Genomic DNA, 15,254 nt, shown 5'->3' with positions numbered 1-15,254 from the left:
AGCAGACCCTTGCCAACTCTACCCTGAGTCACCCATCACAGGTTTCGATGGGGGATCGCAGCACACAGTGGGGAGGAGACAACCACCCTCTGCTTTAGTACGGTAGTTCTCAACCTGTGGGTCGAAACTCCTGTGAGAGTCAAAGGACCCGGTATCAGGGGTTGCTGAAGACCATCAGAGAACACAGATATTTACATTATGACTTGTAACAATAGCAAAGTGACAGTTAATGAAGTAGCCATGAAAATCATTTGATGGCGGAGGGGGGTGGGTCACTACAATAAGAGAAACTGTATTAATGGGTCACAGCACTGGCAAGATTGAGGACCACTGCTTTCTTAGGACCTGGGTGTCAGTCATCACTCTGGATCCTCCTTGCTTCTCATAGCACTCGATGTGGTTTTTTTCACCTTGTCCGTGTGGATCTTCACAAGCTTTGAGAAATGCTCAGACAGAATGGTGATTCACAGGCGTGCCATTTCCCTGGCTGGGTTTGCTGTGCCTTTGAGGATTCCTGCAATGCTTTCTCCACACAAGCTCTTCTGGGTGAGCGTGACTTTACGCATGTGCTCTAAGGAACACCAGGGTTTAATGAAAACTCTTTGTTTCCCTACTGGGATCCGTTTTACAACTGTAGGCAAGAACATTCATCCCTTCATCCCCTTTAAAAGACATCCCCATAAAAGGCGTTATGGACATCCTACTATTGAGACTCCAGTGCCTATAACGCGCTACTCTAGATGGTTTCTGGAAACAGCAAGCACACTGTTGTGCGTGGTTACTCTTTTCTAGCAAAAAATATTTGAAATGTCTGCCAGATGACATTTTAGACATTTAACCACATTTTAAGTATTTTATGTGAAAAAAAAAAAACCTAGACAAACCACTTAATAGAACCAAGCACTCCCCCTCATCACCACCACATAAAATTTTTTTAATATATTTACATTTGGTTATATTTTTGTGTGTTCAGTCAGTTTTTGTACAAGGGACAAATACATAGTCATGTAGAAGGCCTAGAGCTCCAAATTGTAGCATTTAAAAAACAGGTCAGCGTTTTCATTCCTATCAATTTAGCTGTTTCCTGAGGCCTCCTATGTCCCCTGCCTGATCAGGTACCTCGAGGCAGATAGGTTCCTGGTGGCTGAAGTGAAATAGTTAACCTTTCACGGAGCAAGTGAAGACCTCAGAGCGCTCTGTCAATGCTGTCAACGTGGCCAATGTTGAATCTCTCGCCCCCCTGAACTTCAGAAGCTTTGGTTTTGCCGAGGCAGCTGTGGCATTGTGGGATGTGACCTGGCAGCTTGAACCAACCATGGAGGAACTGCCCCGTGTCCCGCAGACAGAGCCTCAAGAAGAACCTGCTTCTGCAGCTGCTGGTGAAGCAGATGTCCTAACTGAAACAGAGAGACATCGGACTCCTAGAAAGCCAAGTCTGAATCCACGAATGAGGAGGTGGGTTTATTATGGCGTCCCACACATGAAGAAGCTTGAGAGTCATACATTTGAAGGCTGGAAGAGCAAGCTTTTAACCTTTCCAGTTCTGTGACCTTTCCCTGGGTCATCCTCTCACGGCTGACGTTCCAGGCATCGCTAGGTTCCAGATCATTTCCATGAGATGAAGAAAAAACTTTCTTTTTAATCAAGGAGGAATGTTTTATCCTAGAAAGTTCTCAGAAGACCCCCCTGACGCATGACTAAACAGAAGATGGTAGAAACTATCCCTAAATCAGTGGCCGCTTTGGGCAATAGAATTACTGTGGTATTGTATTATGTTAAGACTCAACTCCTAGAGGTTTAAAGGGGGCGTCTAGCTGAACTCATAAGACAGTGTAAACAAGGCCCAAGTTCAGTTAATCAATGATTGGACTGAGTTGCTTTGAACGTGCATCCAATACCAATCACTAGTAATTGTGACATGCATTTTCTGCTTGAGGTGTGTGTTCATGTTTGTGTGTGTTCATGTCCGTGTGTAGAGGCCAGAGAACAACATATGTTGTCATTACTCTGACACCATCTGCCTGGTTTCTGAGATGAAGTCTCCCACTGGCCTGAAATCTGCCCAAGAAGGCTGGGCAAGGTTAGTTGTTGAACTCTGGGGATCTCTACCAGTTTGGGCTGTTTTCACGTGGGCTCTGGCCATTGAACTCAGGTCATCATGACCAGGAGTCAGGTGCCTACTGACTGAGCCATCCACCCAGCCCATGTCTTTTGAGACACTGCAGAAGAAAAGATTATTTTGGACCCTACAAGATAAGATAAGATGTATTCTGTCTAAAGAATGATAAGATGTATTCTGCCTAAATAGTACAGAAGTTATTTGTAATACTAAGAAGAAAACAATTTCTCTTTGAGACAGGGCTTTTCTGTTTAGCCCTGGCAGTCCTGAAACTAACTCTGTAAACTAGCTTGGCCTTGAACTCAGAGAACTGCCTGCCTCTGCCTCCTGAGTGCTAAGATTAAAAGTGTGCACTACCATGCCCTGCTTGAAAAGAAATCACCTCCCCCCCCAACATGATATTTTTATTAATTATTTGGGGATTTTGTACAATGCACCCCAACCACACTGACTTCTCATTCCCTCCAGGAAACCTTGTACCCACTGCAAACCCCACAGAAAAACCCCATGGAGTTCAATTTGTGTTGCCTGTACACTCACTGGAGCCAGCCCCTTAAAGAAACCAAGTCACGTGATCTGCAAACACTCCCCACCCTAAGTCATCAGCTCTAGAGAGAGACACTTCAGCATCTTCATTTCAATTGTTAAGGACTCTTCAGTAACTTTCTGTCTGGACGGTTTCTTTTTTCATGGGGGGGGGTACAGGGTGAGGCGAGGGAGTTGTCGCAGAAGCCTTCAGTGTCTCTCATTCTCAGTTATGAATCCACAGTCATCAGCATCACCACAAAAGAGGTTTCCTTTTCTGTAGCAGCTGGTGGCAGCAGGGATCACAGACATCAATGCGGCCTACACCCTTTCAGTCAACAGAGGACATAGTAACTGAGTATGGGATACTGCTGTTGAGCTCACACATTCACTCTTTGCTCTCCTTTGCTGATAAGCTTGGGGCAGCACAGTGCTGCTGTCAACTTCCTTGTCGATAGTGGTGGCCACATGGCATTCTGGCCAATGGGTAGAATTCCTCTGAATGTTGCTTTTCTGGAAACTCTTATTTTCACAACAAACTAATATAGAGTTAGAAGATAGAAGGCCCTCAGGGACCTCCCCCTTCCTACTGCAAGATGATATCAGGTGCTGAAGCAGCTTTCTTGATACCGTGAAGTACCAAGCATGGGGAAATATTCATACTGGAGTCTGGAGGACAAAAGATTCTGAGTCATGAGACCAAGGCTAGAACTACCTACGTCCAGCGTTCTAACTGTGTGAGATCACTGAATGGGCCTCATTGTTTAAGAGACTGAAGCTGGCTCTCCCATTTCTTGCATCTCAAAGCATTGCTGGTAAAATGGCAGCGACCCTCTGAACAGCGTCTTGGGCCACAGATATCCTTCACCTCCCTCCTCAGTAATGCTTTAGTTATAGAAACTGAATGGCTAGACCACAGCCTCCTGGGCTGCAGGACCAAGTTGGAAGACCCATCCTTACCCACTCTTAGCCCTTTATTCTTGATATTCTTTATTTTTTAAATAGAATTCTTTATTATTTTTTGTCGATATTATTATTATTATTATTATTATTATTATTATTATTGTGTGTGTGTGTGTGTGTGTGTGTGTGTGAGTGTGTGTGTGTTATGCCGTATCTGTGGAGGTCAGAGGGTAGTGGGAGTCTGTTCTCTTCTTCTGCCATGCAGGTCCTGAGGTTTGAACTCAGGTACTCAGGCTTGATGGCAAGCACCCTTTCGCACTAAGCGATCTCATCAGAGAACCCTCCACTTGATTCCCTACTTCTTTCCTACAATGTATTGTTTTCTGTCCTAACCAGACACCAAAGCGTCAGATGAGAGGCTGGGCCCCTTCCTCTTCCGGCATCCAGGCTTATGCTGTAAGGAAAGATGACTCTCAATGGCAGGGATGAAATGAGTCTTGCCAAGGCGTCTTTTCTTCCTCCACAGCAGCACAGAGGGAGGTAAGCATACAGTTTATCTTCGGGAGACACACATCCACCACCTTCTTGGTTTTTCATTTGAGAACAGGAGACCCGCGTGTCCTACGGAGACCCGTTCGTGTGAATTACCAACTCTGGGTTGGGAGCCCCTCCGGATCCTGTTTGCTCACTGGTATTTCCATTTCCACACTGCTTAGACTCCCTCCCACAGGTGTCGGTCAGTTCTAGGTGAGTTTGTCGTGATTTAGTGAACCGGAACTTTTGGTGCTCCTGTCTTGTGTTGGGGAGGTGGGAATGCTATGGAGCTCAGAGCATTGCCCAGACCGGTAAACCCTCCCACCATATGCCACACTCCTAGCCCTACCTTTGTGGCTCCTTATTGCCCGGGTGGCATCTTGCTGGATTAATGTCATCACAGGCTTTGCCTTCATCCCTCCTGGGCTGGACTACCTCCCTTCCCCAGCCTGTTCCTGTTCATTCTTTCTCTCCAAGCACAAGAGCCTTTTGTGGGCCCCAAGATGTCATTCCAACACAGAGCTTTGTGCAAGCAACTGTGGGTTCTCCTTAAGGTAACTGTGGGTGGTCCTCCATTTATTTTCCTGCTTCCTTTTTGTTTCTGTGAATTCTGTCCCTCCCAGCCCCCCCAGGCACATGCCGTCCGTGTCATCTGAATGACCACTTAGAGGAAGGATCAGAAGTTTGTTGTTTCATTTCCAGCATAAATCAAAACTTTGTGTTCACACTGTGGTGCGAGCGGGTCCAGGAATAGCTTTGGGATTGCTAAGTGTCTGGAGAGCACCGATTACAGACATGTTTTGAAGCTGGTCATAACAGTTGCTACAGCTGTTAACAGTTCTCCAAAGAATAGCAGTATTATTCCGCAGGCCTTAAAATGTGCCGGACTTGCATTGCATAGAAGTCACACTGGGATAGATGTAGATTTTTCCCCCCTTTCTGAAACCCAGCCATAGAGTCTTCAATAACTTAGAGAAATTCCTTTCAGTTCTGAATCCAACATGAAGGACATTGTGTTGTGACAATTCCGTCTCGCAGCCCATGAACGTTGTCTTTGTGTGAGTGGATGTACGGGTTGTACTGTTATGTTTTTATTTATTCTGCATTCTTTATTCTAATGTCCTTTTCCTTTTTCCTGACCAGAAAGATTGTTATTGAGCCCTTCACAAAGCTGAAATCCTGCAGTGTGTTAAAAAATGCTAACAATTCGAAGAAGTTATAAAAATTTATAAGTTGGCAGAATGCTTGGGAAATAGCTGCATATTTTAATATAAATAGGTAATGCAAATATTTGTTCATTGCATTGAGAGATGAGTCTCTGTTTTCCAAAAAGCCCTGCTATTTAAATTTGATTTATTTGGTTACATTGAAATAGTGTCCATCATGAATGAAGCCAAGGATGAAATCCCACCATTGTTGGCAAATGGAAGAAAATAAGTTAGATATGTTGTGGCATTGTGTGGCTAAACAGCTTCTGCCCCACAGTGGGGGCTGCTTTGTGATTAGAATTCTCATCAAGGTGACTTGCTTTTAACATTTTTTGAGAGTTTCAATTTGAGATTAAAGTTTGATGTTTTAGAAGAACATTAGCTTTCTCTCTCCCTTCTATGTTCATTCGTTCTCTCTCTGTTTCTCTGTCTCTCTGTCTCTCTCTGTCTCTCTCTGTCTCTCTCTGTCTCTCTCTCTGTCCATCTCTGTCTCTGTCTCTGTCTCTGTCTCTGTCTCTGTCTCTGTCTCTGTCTCTCTCTCTCTCTCTCTCTCCTGTCAGTCTCTCTTTAAGACTGGAGAGATGACATGGCTCAGCATGTTAAAGGTGCTTGCCACCAAAGCTGATGACCTGCGTTTGAACCCCAGGACCTACATGGTAGGAAGAGTGAACTGACTCCTGCAAGTTGAACCCCGACTTCCATACATACTCAGTGAGGGGGTCATAATTACACATACATAAATGCACTTAAAGGTTTGTAAGTGAATTGGCAGACTTGCGATAACCGCATATTGGCTAATTTGAAGGGATAGACATATAAAGAAATATAAGTTGACTAAGAATAATTATCATGTTAAGTATGAGGGACTGCTTTGATTGGATTCTATAATCAAGATACACACATTTAGCATGATCCTGGGCTTAAGGTCTATGTGGAAGGATTAGGATCTAAGGTTCTGGGTCTTTCTGAGTCCAAGTCAAGGTTGCCAGTGAGTGGGTGGGTGGAGCGCCACAGGGACAACCTACTAGATAGGTCTCCACATCTGAGGCAAGGCTCAGAATCCTCCAGGGATTGCAGACCACAGAATACACAGCATCCTGGAGACCTCTGCAGGAAGAGACTTCTTTACCAGAGTTGATGACAGATCAAGGGGCAACCCTCAAGAAGATGGGCACAGGCAACGGTGAAACAGCCACTGTGTGGTTAAGACAAAGGATCCCAGGGCTCAGCTTTGATGATCTCATCAAAAACTGAGAAGTTGGTGACTGCGTGTCTTCAGAAGAAAAACTGCAAAGTGTCAGCGAGCTGGCAATCCTCACATTCCCCAGCACCGACCTTACTAGCCACAGCCCTGGGGGTGGGAGAGACCAAGAGGAACAGGGTAAGGATGAAGGCTACATCCAGGACAGCATCATCTGGACAGCTATTGGCTGCCATCCCACACGATGGCAGGGTCACTATCCAGGCTTGGGAAACATGCTACTCCTGACCCACAGATCTCTGAGGCTTGTGAGAAGCCTGAGGACACCTGAGGAATCTGGTCTTCTTGGGAAAAAGGCTTAAAGAAGGATGAAGTTGATAGTTTCCCAAGGTGTACACAAAATAGGAGCTTTGGCTTTCCCTGAATGGAGAGGCCCCATTTGAGTAAGGAGTAATATCAACACCTGACCTCTGTGGAAAGCCTACAGTATGCCAGGCATCGGCCATCTTGCTTAAAAAGAAACGACAGAGCCCAGCCTGTGGTACTTGCCTATAATTAGGAAGCTGAAGCAGGAACATTGCCAGCTCATGGCTAGCCACCAGTAAACAGAGCTCAAGAAAAACAACGTGAGCCTTGGGGAGATGGCTCTGTGATTGAGTATGTATTGCTCTTGCAGAGGACCTAGGCTTGGTTTCTTGCATGGTGGTGGCTTGCAACCCTCTGTGACTCTGGTTCAGGAGATCTGACCCACCCTTTTATGACTTCTGAGGGTGCCCGGTGTGCACTTAGTGCAGGCAAAACACTCACACACAGAACACAAATAGATCTTTTTAAAAAAAGGTAAAATGAATCATCTGTAGCATAGACAACAGAGGGAATTATAGAAATGGCCCAAGGTAAGATAAATCCTAGGCTGGAGGTGGCCTAGCAAAGGTATAGGGAAACTACTTTAATCCTGTTATATTCAGACACTGGCATCTTGCTCTGGATTCTTTGTCTCCATAGTCTTTGTGGTCTCCAATGACAGATTTCCAAGGAGACACACAGAGTAAGGGATAGAATGTGCTCTTAAAGAAGGAGCCAGACTGCATGGATTTTTCTCAAGAAAGGATATGTCCATTCAAATGCAAACAATTAAGAGTTTCTGAACTCACGGGCTGGAGAGATGGCTCAGTGGTTAAGAGCACTGACTGCTCTTCCAGAAGTCCTGAGTTCAAATCCCAGCAACCACATGTAGGCTCACAACCATCTGTAATGAGATCTGATGCCCTCTTCTGGTGTGCCCGAAGACAGCTACAATGTACTTATAAATAAATAAATCTTATAAATATTAAATAAATCTTTAAAAAATAAGAGAGTCTGAACTCAGCCATCCAGCATGGAATTTTACAATGCTATAAAATGGCTGTGTATACTTGTGTTTGTATATGTGTATGAGGGGATGCATGTGTGTAGATACATGTGTTCCAGTGTGTGTGTGTGTGTGTGTGTGTGTGTCCAGTCATATAATTAAATATAGTAGTAAAACATTACTGAGGGTCATATGAGGGAGACCTATTGGCTGGTAGTGGTCATACCTGCCACATCTCTACTTCCCATCAGCACTCGGTTTCTTTACTGCCTCTCAATGCCAACCTCTTCTGCTTGGGCAAGAGTCAGGGGACTTTTAGAATTGGGAAATCTTTTCATCTTGCTTTTGTCTTAGGCACACTTCAGGATGGAGCTTGGGAGCAGAGCAAAGCATGTGGTGGAGGAGTGAGGGGATTCTCATTGGACAGAGGTGGAAAGTGGTTTATGTAAAAAAGAGGGTACAGATAAAACCCCATTGATTCTGAAGGAGAGGTGACCTTCAGGGTCACCAGGATAGATGTTCTAAAGAATGTGACCTAGAAAGTGGGCCTGAAAGGGTGTATGGGATTCTTTGATTTTTACTTTTTGGTGGGTATGGGTGGAGAAAACACCTCAAACAGGTGCTATACCACAAATTGTGTCTGAAGGCAGCACCGCCTTCCTCCCATTCAAGGCTCTTTATGAGGCCCAGGGGTCAATAGCACCATGGACTTTTGGTGTGTTCTTGGCGGCGGCCTGCTTGCTGGTTTCTGCCCCCTTTTCTCTCCCTTTTCTTCCTTTCTTTTCTATTATTCCTATGGTTACCTCCACACCCCAACACACTTTTATTACAGTGTTCTTGACGTTTACTTTATCATGAGCTGAGACCAACATTGTCCTCCTCAGGCTGCCTCGTGGCTACAACAGAAGCAGTGGTAAGTGACTTCAAAAGCTAGGTCATGAAAAGAAAAGATGCTTCTCCTGGAATTCTTGGGACCCTTTCCTTCCAAGGTTGAGCCACCATGTGGGGATACAAGGCTCCTGACTGGGATGAAGGGCAGGCAACACCACCCAGAAATGTGACTTAAAGAACTCCTGGAGCTGAGTCCCTCTAAGTCGTCATTTCTTTCTACTGCCACCTTAGATGTCACTGAGCAGAGCAGGTCAACTCTACTGCATCCTTTTCAAAATCTTGGCTCAAAATCGGTGGGCCTAATGAAATGGTTGTTGATACAGCTAGACCTAGACAGTTTGTGCATACACCAACAGCAGTGATGACAGCCAACAGTGATGCTCTCTTCTTGTTCATGGCTTTCTGTTCGTCAGAGAAGGGAAGAATGGGAATTATCAATTCTTGAGAAATCCTGGTTGGCTGATTTTATATCTGATATCTCATTTCATCTTCCTAACACCATGAGGTAAATATCATCGGCCCTATTTTATAGAGGACAAAACTTTGAGAGGTTGTGTGGTTTCCCTGGGGTCACAGACTTAGAATACACAGTTTCTGCAGAGGTCCCACACTTCCCTAGAGTTTCTCTACCTTAGGCAATGTGGTGTGTGTGTGTGTGTGTGTGTGTGTGTGTGTGTGTGTGTGTGTGTGTGTGTGTCCTCAGTGGTGTGAATTCTAGAAGCACTCTGACCCTCCTCAGTTCTCTATCTCCCTCCCAGACCAAGATCTGGGAGACAGATGGAGCAAGAAGTATTCTTCCTGCCTCCCAGATTCGTTGGGTTAACTGGTTTATTCTTTGTGTATCAGTCAAATCATTAACACCAGCTGCTTTTACTGTCACAAGTGGCCCCATGGGAGACTATAAATACTATTGACCTCCCTAAGGTGTCTTTAACACAGAACTTTTGGGGTAGATTGGGAAAGGTCACGAGGGTCATAGCCGTTGGGCACCACAGTCTAAAAAGTCTGAATTAACAAGCAACCATCTTGGCCCCAAATAAGGCCTCAATTGTATCTGTCATCTTGCTTGGCTTGACTGGCTTGTGCCTAGCTAATGTAGTAGCCACAGTCTGTCTCTTTATGAGGAAAGTGTGAGGGAGGGGCCTAGTACATGGGCCCCACATCTTGTCTCAAAAGGACACTCTGCAAACTATGACTGTTGGGTTGGTGAGGAGATAGGCTAAGGATACCACACTTCCTCAGACACCATACAACTGTCTTCACAGATTGGCCCAGGACTTAGCATTTTAGCAAGCCCCCATTGAATTCTGTTGCATTCCGAAGATGGAGACTTTGGAAATTATATGCTTAGGACTGCGGAACACCGAGGTCCTAGAGAAGGCCAGTTGATGGGAGAGTGTTGTGTAGTTGGCCTGTTGACTTAAATTCTGAATGCAGTTAGATTTTGGACCAAGGGCTTGGTGTCCCCCAACCCTCTCTCTAGGCCATGGTCACCTCCTGCAGTGCTGTGGAGACATGACATTGGTTGGAATCCCACACTGCCTACTCATGGGTCACAGATACACCTAGGGGGATGAGGTCAGTTGCTTTATTTTATTGCAAAAGGGTGGCAGGATAGGATTTTTTTTCCTCATTATTCCCTCTGTCATTTGGATAAATCTCCTAGAAAAGTTGCCTACAGTCTCCACCACTATTAATAAACTATAGAAATGATGTCTAGGTGGAGCAGAGGCCATTCCAGCCAACTAGAACAAAGCCGGGTAAATGGGAGTGTGTGGTGGGAACGCTGCAGAGTTAAGTGACCGAGGGCTGGATATGCCGCCTTCCTTGGGTATTGGTGAATGTTTGAACAGGACTTGGCAACAGACTGAGGAAGCTTGATAGGAGATCTGGATTGAGTTTGGGGATCATCCAGCTCCACTTTTTCCTTTGTATAGAGGCATAAACTTGGGCCCATGTGAGGAATTGGCAGCATTAAATCCCTACTCTTTCACTTCCTGGCCACGTCGTCTAGGAAAACTCACTTGTTCTCTTTGAAGTGTAGGATGACAACAGGGCCACTTGGCGTCTTTGGCCAAGTGAGTAAAACATCAGGAACATGGAGAATGGAGTCTGGCTTGGCAGTGTTTGCTGCCTCGGTCCTGCTCAGCTGCCTTCACAGAGCTAACTGCTGGCAGAGCCAGGACCTGGCTGCATTTTTCCAAAGGGTGAGCTTCTGTGGTATCCAGAATCTCAGGGTGAAGCCTCACAGGATACCTGCGTTTCCCACACTGGTCAAGTGCTATTTTAAGAACTGTCTGTAGATGTGCCTGGGGACAATGGGCTCTGGCTGGCTGCCTCTAACCTCACAGTCTGTTCTCATGGGTGGGTGGCTTCTGTGTCCTGTCTGTCTGTCTGTCTGTCTGTCTGTGTCCCCAGGTGCCTGGTACATCTTGCTTCTCTAGTACATAGATCCACAAACTTAGGGCTGAGACTTGAGGCATTGTAGCTACTTACTAGGGACAGGTTCCCTGGTCCCCTCTGCTTCTGTCTGTGAGGTTGGAGTAAGTCGTCTGTAATCATTAATCTCTGCCTCCTTTGCTCCCCTGTCCAATCCTAAGCAGGAGTGCTTACTTCACAGGACACAGAGAGGACCTTTGGGCAAAGCACAGAGAGTTGCCCATACTCTATACACAGTAGTGTCCTGGTAACTTTTAACCCAGCTTCTTGAATTCAGAGGAAACTTAGGATATAGAGAGCAAAGAATTGCAATTTGAAATGCAATGATATTTTAAGTAATCACAGAAAGATAATAGGTCAAACTTGAGAGTTAGTTGAAAGTATATTATGGCTCTAAACAGTCAAAGGAATTGACAGTGGCTTTTATAGAGAGAGAGAGAAGAGACAGACAAACAGACAGACACACACACACAGAGAGACGGGGGGGGGGAAGGGAGTAAAGCTTTTTTTTTTTTTTTGAAGCTCTGAGTTCTTCCCCAACTCTGCCTTCCCACTTCTGCCTGAGTTTGTCATAGTTGTTTAGGACATTGATTTAAAAATAAATGTGCCAGGAGTGTGTATTCAGGTTTATAAGCTTATATTGTGGGACTTTGGAGGGAGTTCTAATTAACAATCAATCTACCCATGGGGTTCATTTGCACTTAAAGTCTTAAGTTAGATAATGGAAGACCGATGGCCACAGGATACACTGAAATACATTTTGCTGGTCTCAGAGCGGAGGAAAAAACTCTCCTTAGAGGAGTTGCTGGATCAGTGAGGATTATGACTGACACATGACTCTGGCTTCTTGATCTGTCTGCTTTTGTGCAAGGTTACCACATAATTCAGGATGAGCCAGGTGGCACTGAGGGCACAAGTCCCCAGGACTCCCAGTGACAAAAGCAAAACCACTTCTTCCTCAAGTGACGTATCTCTTGTTCAGTTTGTCTTGCCTTGGGCTGGGGCAACTTCTGTAGGACACTCTGCTGGTCGTCATGGTGTAGGGACACCACACTGCCGGCTGTCATGGCTTAGGGACATGGTAGTAGACTGAGCCATCTGGTGAATGAAAAGCTTCCACATGGATGTAGTATATATCACTTCAGCTCAGAGACCATGGCCAAAGCAAGGACATATCTGGCCATGGACGAAGCACAGAAGCATGTCCCTGTGGTGGGTTTGGGTGGACAGCTCTGCTCTACACATACACACACACACACACACACGCACACGCACACGCGCGCACGCGCGCACGCACGCACACACGCACGCACACACACACACACACACGCGCGCGCGCGCACGCGCACGCACGCACACACACACACGCACACACACACACACGCGCGCGCACGCGCACGCACGCACACACACACACACGCACACACACACACACACGCGCGCGCACGCACGCACACACACACGCGCGCGCACGCACGCACACACGCACATACACGCGCACGCACACATACATGCGCACGCACACATACACGCGCGCGCACGCACGCACACACACACACACACACGCGCGCGCACGCGCACGCACGCACGCACACACGCACACACACGCACACACACGCACGCACACACACACACGCACACACACGCACGCACACACGCACATACACGCGCACGCACACATACATGCGCACGCACACATACACACGCACGCACGCACGCGCACACACACACACACACACACACACGCCTTTGCAGACACTGACTCCTAGAAGGCTACTGAGTAGTTCATGGTGACTTCCCAGAACCAGGCTGCTGTAGAAATGGGATCATTGTTAGGTGCCTGACTGACTGTGGAGCTGAACATATGACTGGAACAAAGGGGAAATTGGGTCAGAACGTTTGATCTACTGTTTCATTTCCTCCTATGGCAGCCTTCCTGCCTTGACTCTGGGCTTGATGACTTGCGCTATCCTGGGTCACCAGTTGGCCACTCTAAGCCCCTGTCATGCAGATGGCAATTGGGGGCTTTATCAGTCCTTAGTAGGGATCTTGACAGACATGTAAGTCTGTCCATTAGAACTTCCAGGTCCATTAGAACTTCCAGTGCCCTTGCCTGGGGGTCTCCAGTAATTCTTCAGTCCTGCTGCCCCACACACTCTACTAGGATCTCCCACTACTGCTTCTCGCCTGTTCCCATGGTAAGATTCCTGTTCATATCTGGCTGTATCACAATATTCTTTTCTATGAAATAGGACAGCATCACCTCTATTAACTCATGAATGGGCGTAGGTTAGGAGAGATCCCTTCACACCACCAGAACAGGCCAGCCTGGAAGGAACTCACCAAAGCAGGCTAATGGCGGTCACAGATATATAGCATTCTCAAAACGAAGGGTAGCCCAGAAACGATCTAAGCCTCTGGCCTTACTGGGGGAGACTGAGTTCAGAGAGAGGAAGCACTAGAGGACTCCAGACAGGTTGAGGTCAGGCGTAGGAGATCAGGTGACCATCATGTTTCTTGTCTGACATACCTGCCCAGAAGACGACGCCAGAGAAGAAAGGGGTCATTTCAGATGATTCACAGGTCTTTTCATAAACAAATCTATTTTTCCTTGTAAGGCGACTAGACAGAGATAATAAGATTAAAAAAAATATAACCTTTTTTCTCTAAACGACTGGTTAAAATGTGGTACAGGCTGTGAGTTACTCAAGGTCATTATTGTGTGATGGGTTATCAAAGGCCTATGCGAAATGTGTGGGACTTTTATGAGCTTGTTTTTATTATAGTAGACTGTCTGAGGGCCCCTTTTGTACAAAGTGCTTTGAAAGTTCTAATGAGACCCCATAATCATCCGTGTGATTATGGAGGTCAAATTGTACTGAACAAACCCAGAGCTATTTTTTGACCAAATTAGTGGATGAACAGAACAGAATATTAAATATATATATATTGTTGTTGTTGCCCTTTCAGCCTTGTGGGCACAATGAAATCTCTCTTGCAGCCGAGAGAGTGGCTGCTGTCCTGTGTTTTCCCACTTTTGTTCCCCGTCATCGTGGCCATCCGATCTTTCCCGGGACAACAGAGATAGTACCAAAAAGGCACAAAACATTCAGGGCACCCATGGAAATGATCCAACTCCTTTTCCATCAAGAAGAAAAAGAAATGAACTTTCAGCTTGAAGGGAATGTGATAGGTAACAGGACAGTTGTCTGTACAGCGGTGTAGCCATAACTAGACTATTTATGTATTTACTTTCAGGAAGGGCAGGGCCCCTGCAAAGGAAACCACCCAGTGTCTCTGAAGGTCTAATGCCCCGACCCCCGTTTCCAGTGTTGGTGCAGGGTTCAGCTGAATTTCTTTCAGTGAGTTCAAAGTGAAGGACAGGTTTGCTAGGTTTCTGACCATCACTGGCTAAGCAGTCACCTCAATTTGCCAATCAGATTTTACTCCAGTGCATTTACGCCTGTCCATGTAGCCAGAGTCCCCCTGGATGTCCTTCCACAGCGAGTGGGAGGGACTGTGCTTTCGGTCTCCCATTTTATTTTTTCTAGTTAGGGTTTCTCTGTGTAGCCCTGGCTGTCCTGGAACTCACTCTGTAGACCAGGCTGACCTCGAACTCAGAGATCTGCCTGTCTCTGCCTTCCGAGTGCTGGGATTAAAGGCGTGTGCCACCACCACCGCCCTGCTGCCTTCTCTTCCCATCTTCAGCATTCCACCTTAAACTGGGAAATGTGAGGTTAGAAAAGCAGTGAGTGGTCTGTTCTCCTCCCTCCTATGAACCAAGAGGCTGAAAGGACTTCGTGTTCATTACCCACAGGATGGGCTTGGAGATAAAGGCGATTCAAGTTTGAACTGAACAAAAGCTCAAGTGCGCATGTCTTAGTGAGGCCTCAGGGGTTAAGCGGCACCTGCCTTCTGCTTCTGGTTTTCTAGTATTTCATATCAACAATGGGGTCCTGAGCTTGCTGTGAAGAGCTGTGAAGACGGTGGATATGGGGAAGGGAGTGGATATATCAGGCTCATTGTACGGGGAGTCTTCCTCTGTAGCTTGACTCCAGGCTACCTAGAACTGCCATTGCTCCC

At 46.3% G+C, this 15,254-nt stretch overlaps 1 protein-coding gene across 4 annotated transcripts in view; it reads left to right on the top strand.

The window, feature by feature from the left end:
- Positions 1-15,254, top strand: part of LOC108349059 (uncharacterized) — a 50,564-nt gene that overhangs the window by 10,692 nt on the left and 24,618 nt on the right. For 3 of the 4 annotated variants that reach the window (XR_010060811.1, XR_005497749.2, XR_001842457.3), the window contains exon 2: positions 3,944-4,087. The gene's annotated coding sequence lies outside the window, so the exon portion shown is untranslated. Of the gene's footprint in view, positions 3,610-3,943; positions 4,088-15,254 lie in introns of those variants that run through there. The other variant, XM_063279627.1, reaches the window with a different exon arrangement.

This window comes from Rattus norvegicus, chromosome 20 (assembly GCF_036323735.1).
Source record: "Rattus norvegicus strain BN/NHsdMcwi chromosome 20, GRCr8, whole genome shotgun sequence".
In the NCBI taxonomy this organism is placed as follows: Eukaryota; Metazoa; Chordata; class Mammalia; order Rodentia; family Muridae; genus Rattus; species Rattus norvegicus.
The sequence above is the reverse complement of the archived record's forward strand: the minus strand, read 5'-3'. Positions and strand labels throughout refer to the sequence as shown.